This window comes from Furipterus horrens, unplaced genomic scaffold, assembly GCF_987537825.1.
Source record: "Furipterus horrens unplaced genomic scaffold, mFurHor1.1.pri manual_scaffold_3, whole genome shotgun sequence".
Classification (NCBI taxonomy): domain Eukaryota; kingdom Metazoa; phylum Chordata; class Mammalia; order Chiroptera; family Furipteridae; genus Furipterus; species Furipterus horrens.
The window spans coordinates 28,442,191-28,458,700 of record NW_028327173.1 but is presented as its reverse complement, the minus strand read 5'-3'; the positions used below and the strand labels follow the sequence as shown (position 1 = coordinate 28,458,700).

Here is a 16,510-nt window from a genome sequence, read left to right as displayed (position 1 = left end):
ACTGAACTAAAAATAATAGCTAATAATAACACTTAATATCAAGTGCTTTCTAGTAAAAGGAATTGCTCTAAGCCTTTTGTAAGATTTATCTTATTTAATCCTTATAACAACCCTGTAAGATGTGTACTGTTATGTCCATGATCATGAACTGAAGCTGGCAAAGGTTAAATAACTTGTCCAAAGTTATGAGTAAGTGGCAGAATCAAGATTTCAACTTGGACAATCTAGCTCCAGAGCTATCAGTCTTAAGTTTGGTCTGTGCAGGTGGTAGGGGGCTGAGTTTGGGGTGGTGGTCAGAGGGAATTATGGCCTAATTTGTAATCTCTTTATTTACGTTGATTATAGCAAATTTGCAAATCTCCCTTATAAGTTTTATTAGGTTCCATTCTGTGTGATTTTGTTGTAATCAACCATTTTATCTGTAAATAATGACAGTGGCCTTCTAATTCCAGTTTTACATTTTTTTAAGTCATGTATGAATGTTAAACTTTGTTGATACTTTTTTTTTTCATTTATTGTGATGATAATATTTTCCTCCTTTAATCTGTTCAAGTGGTATACTATTTCAATTGATTTTAAGATGTGGTACTTCCTTGAATTTCAGGATACTCAACTTAGTCTTTGTAGAACAATTCTTATTCTTTTGACATTCATATTACATTGCTCTATATATTTTAAATTAAATTATATAATTGTAATATCAGGTATACCTGGCATCAATAAGTTATGAAATACAATACAAGTGACCCTGGATGAGCATAAAATGCAAGTGCACAGTAGCCCATTAACTACAAGAATACACTGTTGTTTCTTTTAAGACAGAATGGAGCATATCAGTCAAGTGGAAGTCAACTAAGAAACTGTTCACTATTTAATGAAATCAGTGACTGTGGTGCCAAAAGACATACTCTATAAGTCAACATGAGTTGTTTCCATTCAACTAAATTCAAGAAATAGTTATTGAGAAACCTCTATACATTAAATGCCATGTTAGGCATCATGGTTAAACACAAAGGTAAAGTAAATAGTTTCTGTTCAAAAAATATTTTCCAGTCTAGAAGTGAGATTAAGACCCAGTGCTTACATACATATATATGATACAAAAAGAGTGAGACTGTCCAAGGAACTACAAGAGCTAACATGGAAGAAAGGTGTAACTGGGGGAAAGAAGTGATTAGGAAAGGAGTCTTAGAAGACAAGATTCTGCAATGAACTACGGAAGGTATTAGACCATTGATGTTCATACCAGTTGACCCTTTAACTGCTCCCTGTCAGCAATCGCCTTGAAAATAATGAGAGCAATCTTCGTATCTGCTCTGATTAGCATTTATTTTCTTGTTGGCTTTGCACAGAGATTCTCCCTTTCTGCCCAACCTTTTTGGACAAGATGTCTACACCTTAATCCCTGGAATCTGTGAATATGTTATGTTTCATAAGGGAGACTTAAAATTGAAGATGGAAATAAAGTTGCTAATCAGCTGACTTTAAAATTGAGAGACTACCCTGATTGGTCCAGTGTAATCACAAAGGTCCTTAGAAGTGATGAGAGTCAGTACCAGAGTGATGCAGCATGAGGAAAACTTGGCCAGTCATTGCTGGCTGGGAAAATGGAAGGGGGTCATGAGCCAAAGAATGCTGGCTGGCTCTAGAAACTGGAAATGCAAGGAAATGGATTTTCTCCTAAGAGCCTCCAGAGGAATGCAACCCTGCATCACCTTGATTTTTAGCTCAGTGGAACCCAATTCAGACTTCTGTCCTGCAGGACTGTAAGATAATAAATCTGTGTTGTTTTAAACCACCAAGTTTGTGATAATTTGCTACAGCAGCAATAAGAAAGTAATACAGCTCTGGCCGGGCCACTCAGTTGGTTGGAGTGTCATCCCAATGTGTCAAGATTTTGGTTTTGATCCCTGGTCAGGGCATATTCAGGAGTCAGCCAAGGAATGCATGGATGAATGGAACAACAAATCTCTCTCTCTCCCCCTCTCTCCCTTCCTCTTGCTCTAAAATCAATCAATAATTAGAAAAATAAATAAAACAATAAAAAAAGAAAGTAATATAAAAGGTTAATAAAGCTGACCAAAAAGAAGAACAGATTTTGAGGGAAAGTTCATGGCTTTGCTCATGTTGAGCTGAGGAACTGGTGGTAATCTGTGAAAGAGCAAGGGGCCATTGGAAATGCGGGTTTGGATTTCACAGAAGAGCCTGGGATTTGGGATCCTAGAATCACTTCAACAGGGACATACTTGATCCCTAGAGTATGAGTGAGATGGCTTTAGGGAAGAAGTTTAGAGCAGTACTGTCCAACAGAAATAAAACACAAACCATAAATGTGAGCCACATTTACAATTTAAAATTTTTTTGGTAGCCACATTACAAATATATATTTAAAAGCAGCTGCAATTAAAATTAATCATGTATTTTATTGTACTCAATATATCCAAATTATTATCATTTCGGTGTGTAATCACTATAAACATTGTTAATAAGATTTTTACATTAAGGGGACTTGAAGTCTTTAAAATTTGATGTGCATTTCCTACTTACAGCACATCTCATTTCAGCATATCTATAATTAATTCCAAGGGCTCTATAACCACCATGTGGCTGGCTGGTGGCTATTGTACTGAACAGTGCAGTCTGGACAGAGAGCAGACACAAAGTGTGGGGCCTTGAGAGAGAGCTACATTTAGCAGACAGAAGGAGAAAAAGGAGCCAATGAAGGAATAGACAGAGGTAGGAGGAGAATCCAGATAGTGCAGTGTTTCAAAATTCAAAAGAATTATACTTAGGGAAATGTGGTAGTTGAGAAAAAATGTGGTGGGAAAGCATCACATGGTCTCTTTCTTCAATGATCTGGCTCATTCAACCCTTACATGTCAGAGGTTTTCTCTCTGTCTGTGGTGAAGCTCCACACTACAAAGTCACTTTCCTTTATTCTGACTTCACTAGTCATATCTATCTATCTATCTATCTATCTATCTATCTATCTATCTATCTATCTATCTATCTATCTATTTATCTCCATAAATTTAGGGGCTCAGACATAGGTGGCAGAGGATAACAGGATGACTAGGGGAAAGAAGGAGAACTAAGGTAGCATGAAGTTGTTGGAGGATGTGATGATTTTGAACAGGTGCCTGGTGAGAGTAGGATGGAGATTATGTTACCATGACAACTGATTATTTCATTGGTCCAATGACCAGTTGCCATGGTGATGAAATCTTTGTGTCAGTATGACATGGATCCAAGGGAGGGGATGCTTGTGCAAAGGACCTTTTGCTCATTGGTAAAGGTTTTTATATTTGCAATAATTTCTGCATTGCTTGATGAAGCATCCCTCAGGAACTCCAATCAACATTGATGGCCTCCTCCTCCTTCCTGTTCATTAATAGCAATCACTGCTTGGAAATTGCACACATTTTCATTGCTTATGTTCTATATAGTGTTTTCTTACCTTATAGTCTTTAATTGTTTCAGTAATTTAGCTCTTCCTCCTGCACAGATATAATCCTATTGAAGGCAGGGATCATTCTTACAATTCAGTTGTGTTTTCAAAAGACTTGGGGTTAGTGGAAAAAGCAGACAGATCTTCATTTATATACCACCTCTGCTTCTTCCATTTGCCAGTAGTATGGCCTTAGGAAAGTCATTTTAACTTCTTGACTTCTTTTTCCTTTATAAAATAGTATAATAAAACTTGTACTGTGAGGTTGCTTGTAATGATTACACATAACCTAAATAAAGTAGCTGGCATATAGTAGGGGCTCAATCAATAATCCAGATCATTATAACATGGTATTCAGTCCGGTCCCAGATGACATGATTAGCACTTAGTAATACCTGATGAATAATAATATAATGATGACAAATGATAGGATAACAGTTGTCCTGTGATGGCCCAATTATACATCAGCTGTAATTCTTTTTCATTTCTTTTTTCTTGAATATATTGGGGGTGACATTGGTTAATAAAATTATATAAGTTTTAGGTTTACAATTCTATAATACATCATCTGTATATTGTATTGCGTTCATCACTTCAAGTCAAGTCTCCTTTGCAATTCTTGCATAGCTTGCAACCCAAGCTATGCTGATTATAACTTTTTGGGAGGAATAATGTTAAAGCATTTAATTAGGAAAAATGAGAGACTAGATAACTAGATATTTTATGCCTCCTTTATGGAAGAACATACTACCAGTGAACTAGTTGTGCCCCCCACCCCAAAAACACACACGAATCTGATTCAGCCTCTAGACCCAACTACTGATTTACAGAAAACACAGAAGGCAGAGCACACGTTAAAAACCACCACAGAGAAGCAATCAGCAAGATAAATTTTGTGGGAAATGCTGCAGGAAAAACAATGTATAGTTTCTTCAACAAACACATTGCAAGAAAAAAAGAGCAGAGCAGGAATTTATAAATTAAAAATATTCAAGGGATATATCATCCAATTTCCATTTGTGAACGTTATTGGAGTGTCAGCTAGTTCTTGATAATTGTTGGAGCTGGATGATGGGTATATGCGAGTTCATTGTATTATTTGTCTATCTGCATATCTGTCTGAAGTTTTTTTATATAAAATAAAAAATAGTTTTAAAAAGATGAAGGAATCATATTTAAAACTTTAAATGCATTTATCCAAAACTGCTCGCACAATAATGATACTTAGAAGTAAGGAAATACAGCATATACCTTAGTATAGTGTTGGACAAATGCATTATGATGGTTTAATGGATAAATTAAAGTGTACTTTCCCTAACTAATCCTCATACTGAGGTTTCTACATTGTATATGCAATCGATATTTTTCTATTTCAAATTGCAAGAGTATTATTTATAATGTCATAGGTTAGATTCCTTGAAAATACAGATTCCAAAAAGGAGTTTGTGGGCAAAAAATGTTCTGGGGGAGGTGAAGAAGTGTGCTTTAGCGTTCAGTCCTAGTGGGGGGATGAAGTGAAGAGCAGGGCTGGGAGTTGAAGTGTGATACAGTTGCCAAACAATTCTCATCTGCCTTAGCACCTCCCCACCTCCACCACCTATGGAAGGAGCTCAGGAGAGAGAAGGGCCCTCCAAATATGTCCCACCTCGAACAATGGGACCAGGCCCTTACACTTGAAATCACCCTCCTGCCCAGCTTGCCCCAATGAACTTGAACTCCTTCGAGGCTGAGCTCAAATGTTTCTGTGTTTGTGAACTCTTCCTTGAAACCTCCATCCTCAGTCAGATCAAATTCCTGCCTCCATTCTCCTTTCTCTGTGAATCATACAGAAGAATAGGAAGGGCTCACATCTATAACACTTCCTACATGCTAAGCACCAGGTTAAGCACTCTACATGTGCCTTGTTTTAATTAACTCACAACATACTTATGCAGTAGGTACTATTATTATCCCCATTTACAGATGAGAAAATTGAGGCTCAGAGATATTAAAGCAACTTGGCCCAACCAAAGTCATTGAGCTAGTGAGCGGCAGGGCTGGGATTTAACCCCAGGCCAGGGAGCTCAGACTCTATTCACTTACCGCTATCCCTCACTAGCACAAACTCTTAATCACTTTTATGTGGTACTGCCCCCTAGCTACTACTTTTATCTTTGTACTATAAGCCCTAAGCCTAGTACCCTGTCTCGAGTTAGCATTTGACAAATGTTTACTGAATGAATAGATAGGCATCTCATTTGCACTTCTAGCAAATTTCATTTCAGAAACATATCAAATCCAGATGCAATTTATAAGCACAAGGATGACATATATATAGTAGCAAGGAACAAGACGCCCGAGGAGAAGCGTTAAACTTAGGTATACTTAACATGGCAGAAAAAGAGATCAGATAGGGAAGTGGACATAGTAGGCTATGAATTAACTGCTAAACAGTTAAAAAGGAAAAATCATAGTTGGGTACTCAAACATAAGCTGCGTGTGTGTGTGTGTGTGTGTGTACACAGGCCCACAGGCCTTCTGGCATCTCTTGCCTTCAGAATCATTTAAAAAACAACAACAAACATTCCACACTCATTCTACTAAGCTTAATAGTGGGAGCAAGTCAGAGGTGGATCATGAATTCAAATTAAGTGAAATCAAAACGGCTTCATGAATAAAGAAGTATTTAAAATAGTTGCTCAAAGTGGAGATGAGGACCTATAAGGAAAGGTAGAAGATATAGGAATTACGAATAAGTTTCCATTATATAGAAAAACAACTCTTCTCAGAACCTGGGAATGTTACAGAAACAGGGGAGTCCAAAAACAAACCCCAGAGTTTGCCGCTGGGAGATAGGGAGCAGGAAGCAGCTTTCAGGATGCCCTTGCATGCCTGGAGCTAGTGGCTGGAAACATTGTTGCAAAGATCCGCTTTACTTCTAAGACTCAGGAAGATGGGAGGGATCTTGAACGGTGGGCTGGTACGGAAGAAGCAGACAGAGCCTACGTACGGTTCTGTGAATGGTCAGTACTGTTTGCAACACCCACTGCGTGAGAGGACGCAGGGGGAGAGAGGAGGCAGGGAGGAAGACAGAAGGAGCAGCGGACATTTTGGGCTGGCTCTGGCTCTAGGAGGCTCTCTCTTTCAGGCTCTCTCTGGCCCTCACGCCCTCACTCTCTGGCTTTTGTGGTCTCCCTCCATCTGGATTGGAGAAGGGATCTCCAGGCTGCTTTAGGAAGAAGCTCTTGCCAGACTGCTTTGAGAAGGAGAGGAGATCCATGCGGTTTGCAGGAAGAAGGCAGTTTACAAGGAGGCTGAAAATCCAGGTGGTCCTGCATTGAGAGCTGGAGGGCACCACAGCACAGAAAGGATCTCCCCAATCAGAACTGAGTGATTGGCAGCTACTGGTAAAGCTGAACTGTGCCTAGGAAGTGGGGAAACGGTGTTTCTGACCTTCCTAAGACTGGCCAGGTCTGGGAGGGGGAGGCAGGACTTTGCGTAAATAAACAATTCTTTTTCTTTTCACCAAACTCTGGTATTCAGAGTTATAATTCTGGCAGCGGGCAATCGGGCCCCTAACTAAACAGCCCGTGGGTTCTGTTTCAGTCGGAGCAGCCCAGGGGTTCTGTTACAGGAAGACACTTAGATAATCAGTGTGGGGTATTATCAAAAGAAAGGATTTCAAAGTCATAGGATTGAGGCTCAAGTCTTTACTAGCAGTGTGACCTCAGTTTTTCTTACCTGTAAAATGGAGACAATGATCTCCAACTTTTAGGATCATTATGGGGGTTTAGTAAGATAAACTATGACTTCCCTTTTCCACTCTGTTCCTGAGAGAAGCCATCATTCCCTCCTCTGAACTTCTATGGACATCAACATTTTGCTAGTCTTGTTTCATAGATCTCCCACATATTTTTTTACTGGAGTATTTCAAAGCAAATCCTAGACATCATGTCAGTTCATCTTCAATATTTCAGTTGCAAGGATTTCTGTTGTTATTTTTTTACCAAAAGAAACCCAATGTAATCTCCTGAGGTGTGTGTGTCTTTTTGCACATGTTATTCAGTTTGTTTAACCAATTAAGGTTAACCCTAGTAGTTTTACTGTATAACTTCATTTCTCTGCTTTACAGTAGCCCTTCAAATGTTCCAATTATTCCCAACAGTGTTATACTTTAGAATTAGATGCATGTTGTAGTTGCAGTATTTTAACTTTTTAAGTGACTAGTAGTAATAACAGGTTGAATCTCTTCCCAGTTTTGAAGAACTGATCCACAGATTTGGACAGTTCTAATTTATTTTCAGGTTCTTCAATGTTTGCTTCAAGGATGTTCCAGTTTCAGGTAAGAGGTGCATGCCTAACGTTAATTGATAAGTATAGATGCCATTTGCTGCATTCTTTCGATCACTAAAATAAAAGCTTCGACAAGATTGAAAAATGAATGAGGAACAGTAACCGGATTTTAACCTTCTTTGTAACTTCCTGTGGGACATGATATTGGTCTATGGTACTGTGAGAAATGCTCACAATAAAACACCAGGACACAGTACTTCAGCAGCAAAATGAGGTATTTGTTTATTCATGGGTCTGCAGATCCAGGCACAGACAGCCAAATAAATGTATGCGCACCCGGAGTAGACAAAGTAAACTGATTTTATACTAATGTGATTAGCTTTTTCTCCCTAATGTGATTAGCTCCCTCTCCCCTCTCCTCTCCGTTTCTCCATTACTGGTTAATCTGTGTTCACAATCTAACGTGATTAACTACTTACCAAGGGTGTGATTAACTAAGGGTAATCTAGGTCTATTCTTCAATTTATTTGCAAAGTTATCTTCCCATTTCTGTGTTTGGTGGTGACAATCTTCCTCCTTTGGATCCCAGAGATATGTGTGAGGAGCTGTGGAATGTCATTTCCTTGCCCCTTTTCCATGATTCATTTGTTAATTATCTCCTACTGGTTTGAGAGTCACTGGCTTGCTTCTTTATCCCTAACACCACTTTGTACCAGTCATCCCATTTTCTACACCTTCTCCTACTTCCCATGCAAGCTCTTTTACAAGGAGATGACAGCAGAAATCTGGATCACCAACAGAAACGAATTCAGAAAGGGTCTGTATCAGTCAGGATAGGCTCTGTTACACTACAGTAGTAATTCCCAATTCTCGATGACCTTCCTAGGTCAGCTGTGGCTTTGCTATATGTTGTCTTCACTTGGGACTGAAGCAGATGGATTAGCCTCTCTGTCTTAAATGTTGCTGATCATCAGGGCAGCAGGAAAGGACAACATCGTGAAGCACCCCGACTCTTAAAGGTTCCACTTGAAACTGGCTCCTACCACCACTCACATTTCGTTCAGAAGTCACATAACCAAGCCTGCTGGTGATGGAGTGGGGAAGTACAATCTATCCCTGAGAGGCACAGTAAATGTTTGGAAACAATAATATGGTCTACCACATGGTTTCTTACCACCACCACCCTTTCTTTTTTTTGGTTACAAAACAGATTTTCTGCCTCCTGCCCCCTCATGCAGCAAAGACTTTTTGGACTGTTTATGTCTATAGAAAAAAATAACAAGGTTTGAGAAGTTCCCTGAAGTGGCATTTGGATGTAAATACCACCCACTTGCAGTGACAAGCATCCAGGTAGTTACAATTTGCAGATCAGTGTAAACTGATGGGTTAGTAGGTCTTTGAAGGTGAGCTTACAGCCAGACAGTTCTGTGTTCAAATCCTGACTCTGCCACTCTCAAACTACTGAGACTCTGTTTTTTCTTCTTTAAAATGTAGTTTTATTTTATTTACATCTAAGGATTAAATGAAAATGCATACAAAGGGTCTATCATGTTCCCAATCACACAAGGAACACAATAAATATTAGCCATTCCTCACAATTCTCCCCTCAGCATCAGGGTGTCTTGATCATTTTTATTCAGCTCATTAGGTATGACCTAGGTCAATAACTTCACAACTTTAAATCGAACAAGTTTCTTAACTACCATGTTTGCACCCAGAATTTGAGGCTCCTTTGGGCTGCAAACCCTGGTTGCTCTTTTCCTGGTTCCTTTTGTTCTATCATTCCAAAAGATATTAACTGTAAGACAGATTTCTTCTGTTGGCACTCTGTCAAAACATCTCTGATTCACTCTTTCTAGCACCACCCATGTTACATTGCTTGCACATAATGTAAATACTTTATTTAATTTACTCATTTGTTAATGTTTGTTCAGCTGTCTTGGTGCCCTTGTGTATTTCATTATGCTTCTAATTAGCTCAGTTGATTCTGAGAGTGGAGGTAAGCCAAAGTTTAAGCCAGATCCTTACAGGGAAGATGGATGGGGTTATGAGGTGGGGGAGGTACATGGTATAAGTGCACTAGTGCAAATACATTGCCAGAACTGTTGGGGGCGGGGGGGCGGATTAAGCTACTGCCTGCCATTGGAAAGAAATATTCTATGCTACTCCTCTCTCCTGAGAATGATTAAGCAGTAGAGTGTTTGAGAAAGATCACACTTTGCCTTAATGATGAAATCTGAAGTTAACACCAAGCTCCTAGAGAGCAGGAACTAAATTTATGGATGGATTTATACAGAGTGATATGGTCTAGCTTCATGAGTTAGTCATTCCCACTAGTGTTTAAGGATCACTTACGAGACTGGAAATTCCATGGCCTCTACTTTTTTTTGAATCTACACAACCATTCTCACTTTGCATAAGCTGTCCTCTTCTATCCCAGGTTTTCTTTTTCTACTTCCAGCTTTGCTTCTGTCTTTACATGGCAAACTCCTACTCATGTATTCAGACTCAGTCTTAACCTTAAGGGTGAAGCTTTCTTTGGTGCCTCATCCTTATCCAATCTGACAGAGTTTAGCTTTGCTTTTTCTCTGTTTCAAGGCACAAGTATAACACTCTAGAAATTGCATTGAGATTATGTACATGTTTGCCTCTCTACAAACCTAGGAACCTATTGAAGGTAGAGAAATGATTTATTCCTATTTGACTCTCTAGTATTTAGCCCAATGCCTGGTATAGAGTAGGGGTCTGATAGATTGATTATTGAATGCTGTTTAAGTATGTATAGTGACCAACACCCGAGTGTTTTTATTAAATAGTAATTAGTAGTCCTGAGAACATCCCATTGGCCTCTGTATAGCTCTTCCCCCATTTAATACATGAAATATAAAGTATTATATAAAAATATCTGGGGAATCTGGAAGGTTCTTTCAGGACTGGGAATAATAGGAGATGCCTTCTCAGGTTTTTTTCTCTCCCTCTTGTGGGTCTTGGTTCATTTAAAATTCATTTCTCATTTTCTGCTTTCCTCTTACAATAAAGGGTCAGGTAAGGCCTCATTTGTCTAAGTGGCTGTAGGTCATGTGAAGCACTGAACACCCCGCTACTGATGCACTGCCAGTGCCGAATCAAGATTTTTGTAGGGCTGTTGTGGCCCAGCTCGGGGCAGTGTTTCTTTCAGGGAATTTATAATCCAGGTGAGGCTGGTAAAAGATTGCAAACAACACACACACAAAAATAAAACTATCTCATTGCTTTGAGCAAATCTATCTCTCATAATGATCTATGTGTGGCTCTCCTGCCTGATACCCTCCCTCCTGCCCTCATCTCTCAAGACTGTGAACTACTCTTTTCTGAACTACTCTTTTCTACACTTGACCTTGTACAAAATAATAACTGTCTTTGAGGGCCTTTATTTTATGACAGCTTGTATATGACCTCTTTTGCCAGGTAGCTATGGTTATTGTTCCAATTTAATAGGCAAGGAGACAAAGACTAAGGGAAACTACATCACTTGATGTAGGCACACAAGAAGCAAACTATGGAACATCAGATTGAACTCAAGTCTGCCTTCCCAATCTGCTGTTATTGCCATTACAACTATTTTGGGGGTAATGGGAAGGGTGCTCCTCCATTCTTTGATACTCTGGGGCTTGTGCTTCTTTCTTTCTCAAGGCTTCTGATCCCCAAACCCATTCTGGCACCTATCCATCTCCGTTCTCTCGCCAATCCTATCGTCCATATAGGAACAAGCACTTTAGAAAAGCACCTTGGAATCCCAAACAGGTGAGAGGTGAGGAGCTGCCCAAGATTTGTAAGAGGGGATGATGAATTGGAACCAAAAATCTCCAGACTTGGAACAAGGTCCAAACACGAGTCTTTCTACTCTTTTACTCCATCATCTGGCTGACTCCACTCAAGTGACTCAGAGAGATTCCTGGTTTAGGACTTTGATGACCTTGATCCCAGTCTCAAGTTAAAACCTGGTGACTATTGGTCTCATTTTTTCCCTCTGACAAATATGGATAATCTTAGCTTTGCCCATCTCCTTAGATACATGATGCAGACTTTTTTTTTTTTAAGTACTCTTCTGTCTATAGCCCCACCCAGATGACGGTGGGCTTTGAGGTGTGAAGGGCTGGGAAGAAAACGAGTATTAACTGTTATCAAATATCCACCTAATGGCCCCCTAAAAGAATCAACAACTTCCAACTCCCCTGGAAACTTGGTAGAAGAGATAGCTTCTATGCTCTCTCAGGAAAGCTGGCAAGGATGGCCTCTTCTTTGGGACCCTATTTCCCTTTTCACACTGTACTGTAATTATCTAACCTATTTGCTTCCCATTAGACTGTGAGTTCTTAAAATATAGAGACTTTATCTCATTTATCCAACTCACTGCTACCAGCCTGATTCAAGCCATCATCCTGCACCTGGATACTGGAGTCTTTGGCTTCCACCATTGTCTGCTTATGGTCTATGCTTGGCACAGTAACCAGATGACTTTTTTGAAAGCATGAAACAGATCATATTCCTCCCCTGTTAAAAGCCCTGTAGTGGCTCCATTTTAGCCAAGATCCTTAAAACTGCCGCATTCTCTAACCACCTCTCCACATTCCTCTCTCATTTACTCACCCTGCTCTAGGTGTCAGGGCCTTCTTGCTATTTCGAGCACTCCCAGGAATGCATTTGCCTCGGGGTCTTTCCACTAGCTGTTCCTTCTGCCTGGGACTCTCTTTCCGACAGTGGCATGGCTCTCTGCCTCACCTCTTGTCAAATTTTTCATTGAAGCCACCTTATGAATTGGGCTCTCCCTGATGGCTCTGTTTAAATCCCTTTGTGTAAAACTGGAATTGGAATAAGATGTTATGAATCTACCTTCATTTCTCCTCCACTGTTTTTTCTGCTACCCCTATTATTTTGCACCACACACTCCCCTCTCCACTAAATATTTCCCTTTCTCCCTTCCTTTTGCCCCAGTGCAGGCCTAAGGCCATTCACCTAGATTAACGCATGAGTTTACTTGAAAAAGGTGAGGCATGACAAAACAAAAATATGAGATCTCAGCTGAGGTGAAGTTGGAAAGCGAGTTGGACTTGGAAGACATTGGGTTTGAATCCTGGCTCAAATTTTTAACTCTTCTGAGTCTCAGTTTCATCAGCTGTAAAGATGAGCATAGGAGTCCTTATCTCCGGGACTTGGTAGGGCACTATAGTGTCTGACAATCTTAGCAGCGATTGGCAAATGTTTGTCGGATAAATGAGGGGATATTTTTATCTTCAGGATGGTGGTAGTCTTAACACAGAAAGGAATATAGCCATACTTCGAATGCTCAGGGCCTAGAAATCCTTGGTGAATAGCAGGTGTTCAACGTTTGCTGAAGCAGTTGGGTAAATCAGCTCTTTAACTACCAGAAACTACGTCAGAAAGGTTCCCAGGGCTAATTCACTCAGGCGTCTCCTTTTCCTATGATCCAATCAACGTAATATTCATCTAACAAATATCTGAGTTTCCAAATGTGAATTCAAAAGTATGCTTGGTGCTACAAACGTGACTAATGCCAAGAAAGCAACGGCAAATACGTCTGAACGTAATTAAGTGTGAAATTATAGGACAGATTACCAAGGCTAATAGTTGAGAGAAAGAATCAGGGAAGACTGACGTAGAAGTAAATTCCAAGGTTCACAAGTTGCTCGCAGTACCCTTCTAAACACTCCGCCTGTTGATAGCAAGGACCATAACCTGGCAGCTACTTCTGAATCCCAGGTTCCACCTCCTTTGGTGTTGAAGCTGAGGCTAGGCACGGAAAAGGCCTCGGCGGAGACCGGTCTGGAACCCCGTACTGGTTAAGTTCTGAAAAGAAGGATGTCCTGAAGCTCCAAGGTGCCTTTGGAATCCGGTGTGCCAAGTTGGGAAAGGGCTCCGGTTTCCCAGAGAAGCTAAGTTGCCTGCTGTTACGGTGAGGTGGCGGAACTGGGGGTGTGGGAAGGTCACGAGGCGCCGTGTCCTGGGATCATGGGACCCTTGGAATTCATGGGCAAGGTCCGGGGCCACAGGGGCTTGCTGTCCTGAACTACAGAGCCTCCGCGGCCGCCCCCACGCCCCAGTCGCCGCTCTGAGGCGCCAAACTCCAAGTCGCCCGGAGCTGCTGGCCGTCCCAGGACACCAGCAGTGTGGAGGTAGAGCACCCGAAATTCCAGGGCACTACTTGTCCCAGCGGAGGGATCGCGCGCGCGTCTATAGAGTTACAGCCGCGGAGGAGCCGTGATGCCGCCGACGCCGGGCCGGTGGCGCAGCGACGTCGCGGGAGGCGGAGGCGGGGGGTGGCGGCGGGGGCGGGGGCGGGAGGGGAGAGCGGGTCGGGAAGTAGTTCCGGGTGTGCGGCCCCGGATGTTGGCTGCTCCCGCTGCTGCCGCCGCCACCGCTCTGGGCGCTGCTTGGGGCCTCGGCCGCTAGCACCGGGCGCAGTTGGGACCTTTCCCGGGGGACGGAGACGCACGCAGCGGCCGGGGGCTCGGCCGGGCCGTCCCGGCCTGCGCAGCCTGAGGTGAGCGCCCGCCGCCGAGGCAGCCGGCCCCGGGCGACGGGCGAGGAGGCGGGGCTGGGGCATCTCTCGGGACGAAGGCAGGGGCAGCCCTCCGTGAGACGCCCTCTTCCTTCTCTCAGCGGCGGCCGCGCTGCGGGGTGGGCGGCGGGCGGAGCAGGGAGCCCGGCGGGAGCTGGGGCCTTGGAGGTCTGCGACGGCTGGGTCCCTCCCTCCCCCGCCACGCTTCTCAGCTGCTGCTGCCCCTCAGCCGGGAAGCGGCGGCTCAGAACCTCCGCGACTCCCGCCCCTCCCCCAGGCGCGACTCGGGGGATCTAGACTCCTAGGGGCGCGGAGTCCGAGGGCAGCGGCCGTCTCCGTCCCTGTGGGACCTGCCCTTGGCCTGGGCTAGACCCCTACTCTGGCACGATGCAGCCTCTTCCCTTCAAGCTTGGGGGTGCTTCTCGGCGGGCGAGGCGGGCAGTACCCCCTGCCTCGGGGGTGCTCTTTGGGGTGAGGAGGCCCCTGTGAGGGGCCTGTGTTCCCACCCATCCTGTCGCCGTGTCCTTTGCCGGCATTAGGACAGAGGCAGTCGTTCCATACGGACGTGTTGCTGTCCTGTGTGTGTTGCATCCTGCCCACGTGGTAGGGTGTTCCCTCCCCCCCTCCATTTTTGCAGCTGGTGAGGAGTGAGATTAACGGGGTGGTTTTTCCTCTGCGATTTCCTCCTGGTGCCGTGGAAGGTGTTAGGGTCAGTCTTCTTTGCTGAGGCCTACTGTTGGTTAGCTGGAAGTAGGAGTTGTACTCTGAAATTGAGACCACTAGGGGACAACAGGGCTTAGTTTCATTGACTTCTTTCCTCCTCTCCCTTTGGTTGCTCTTGTTCTTTTATCTACTGCTTAATCCTAAAGAGGGAATAGCTGTAGCTGCGGATGCCTTGAAGTGTATAGTTCTCACTATACTTGAGTGTGAGGTTGGCGAAGGATTTCATTTCTGTGTTGTGCAATCTACGTCTCTGTTGTATCCTAGTTGGATTCCTGAAGGAGCTGAGTTGGGCTGGCCAGGGAGTCAGTGGGCATCTTTTTTTCTTTTCCTTATATTTACTCAGTTTTTCCTTTCACTTTGTTTTCCAGTGAGACAAGAGAGCATGTCAGTCGTGGAAGTGTTACATGCATAGCCCTTGACTTGCAAGGCAGTACTAGTTTCATTGAGTCACTTAGTTTTTAGGAACTCTTTTAGTTAACTTTTCCTCTGTCTATTGAGTATCATCTCGCACTGTTTTTGGAAACTGGTTTTAAGACGTGCTTTGAGTAGTTTCTTTCCTTCATGTCTCTTCCCGATTAAGGTTTCAATTTTCTTGTGTTTGTTCCCTTAACAGGGAACAGGCCACAACAGCAGTGAGAGGAGCCTTTTATTCCACCCCGGCCTTAGCAGATATTTATAGAAAAGTTGTAACTCCTTTCCATTTTTCTGTTTGGGTGGCATATATAGATTGCATTTTTATTTTTCTTTAGAAAAATCTGAGGATTTCTGGGGGGGGCGGTGTGCGTGTGTGTGCGCGCGCACGTGCATGTGTGTGCGTGTCAGTGAATCTTGGTTCTTGCTTTTGTGCTACTGAAGAAACTGGGTACTTTGTCATGCCTTTATTAGGTATTTTTTTGGATGGGATCAGGACATGTTTATTTTGGCTCTTTTTGGTTCATTAGTTTGGATGAACTTAATATTTTGGAGTCACTTTTTAGATTCCAAAAAGGCCAGCATTTTCACTTTTTCTTGGTTTGTTTTTTGCTTTGTGCATTCTCTTTGCGTATATATACATATATGTATATATGTGTGTGTATATTTATCTGGTACAGTTGTTAATATATTCTCCCATGTAAAATAAAAATATTTAAATACAGATTTTATCTGCTTTCATCATGCTAAGTATGGGTGGGGCAGTGGAAAATAGAGAACGTTGTTAGTATATTCTCCCATGTAAAATAAAAGTATTTAAATACAGATTTTATCTGCTTTCATCATGCTAAGTATGGGTGGAGCAGTGGAAAATGGAGAATGTTATACATTTTGAGGCATATTTTTAGCAGTCAGTCAGCATTTGCGTACTTCTGCAAAATACTGTGCTGTGTGTGAAGTAGTCTGTATGAAGGAGACACGAGAGATAAAATAAAATACGTGGTCTCTTCAAATGCTTCAACTTCTGTAGGGGAAACAACACATAGTATACCCTTTATCCACAATTACCAAGCAACAGCAAACTTTTGGGATTACAA

At 42.3% G+C, this 16,510-nt stretch overlaps 1 protein-coding gene across 3 annotated transcripts in view; it reads left to right on the top strand.

Annotated features, from left to right (window-relative positions):
• The first annotated feature begins 13,834 nt into the window (after positions 1-13,834).
• Positions 13,835-16,510, top strand: part of FOXJ3 (forkhead box J3) — a 116,961-nt gene continuing 114,285 nt past the window's right edge. For 2 of the 3 annotated variants that reach the window (XM_090269234.1, XM_090269232.1), the window contains exon 1: positions 14,101-14,261. The gene's annotated coding sequence lies outside the window, so the exon portion shown is untranslated. Of the gene's footprint in view, positions 13,894-14,100; positions 14,262-16,510 lie in introns of those variants that run through there. The other variant, XM_090269233.1, reaches the window with a different exon arrangement.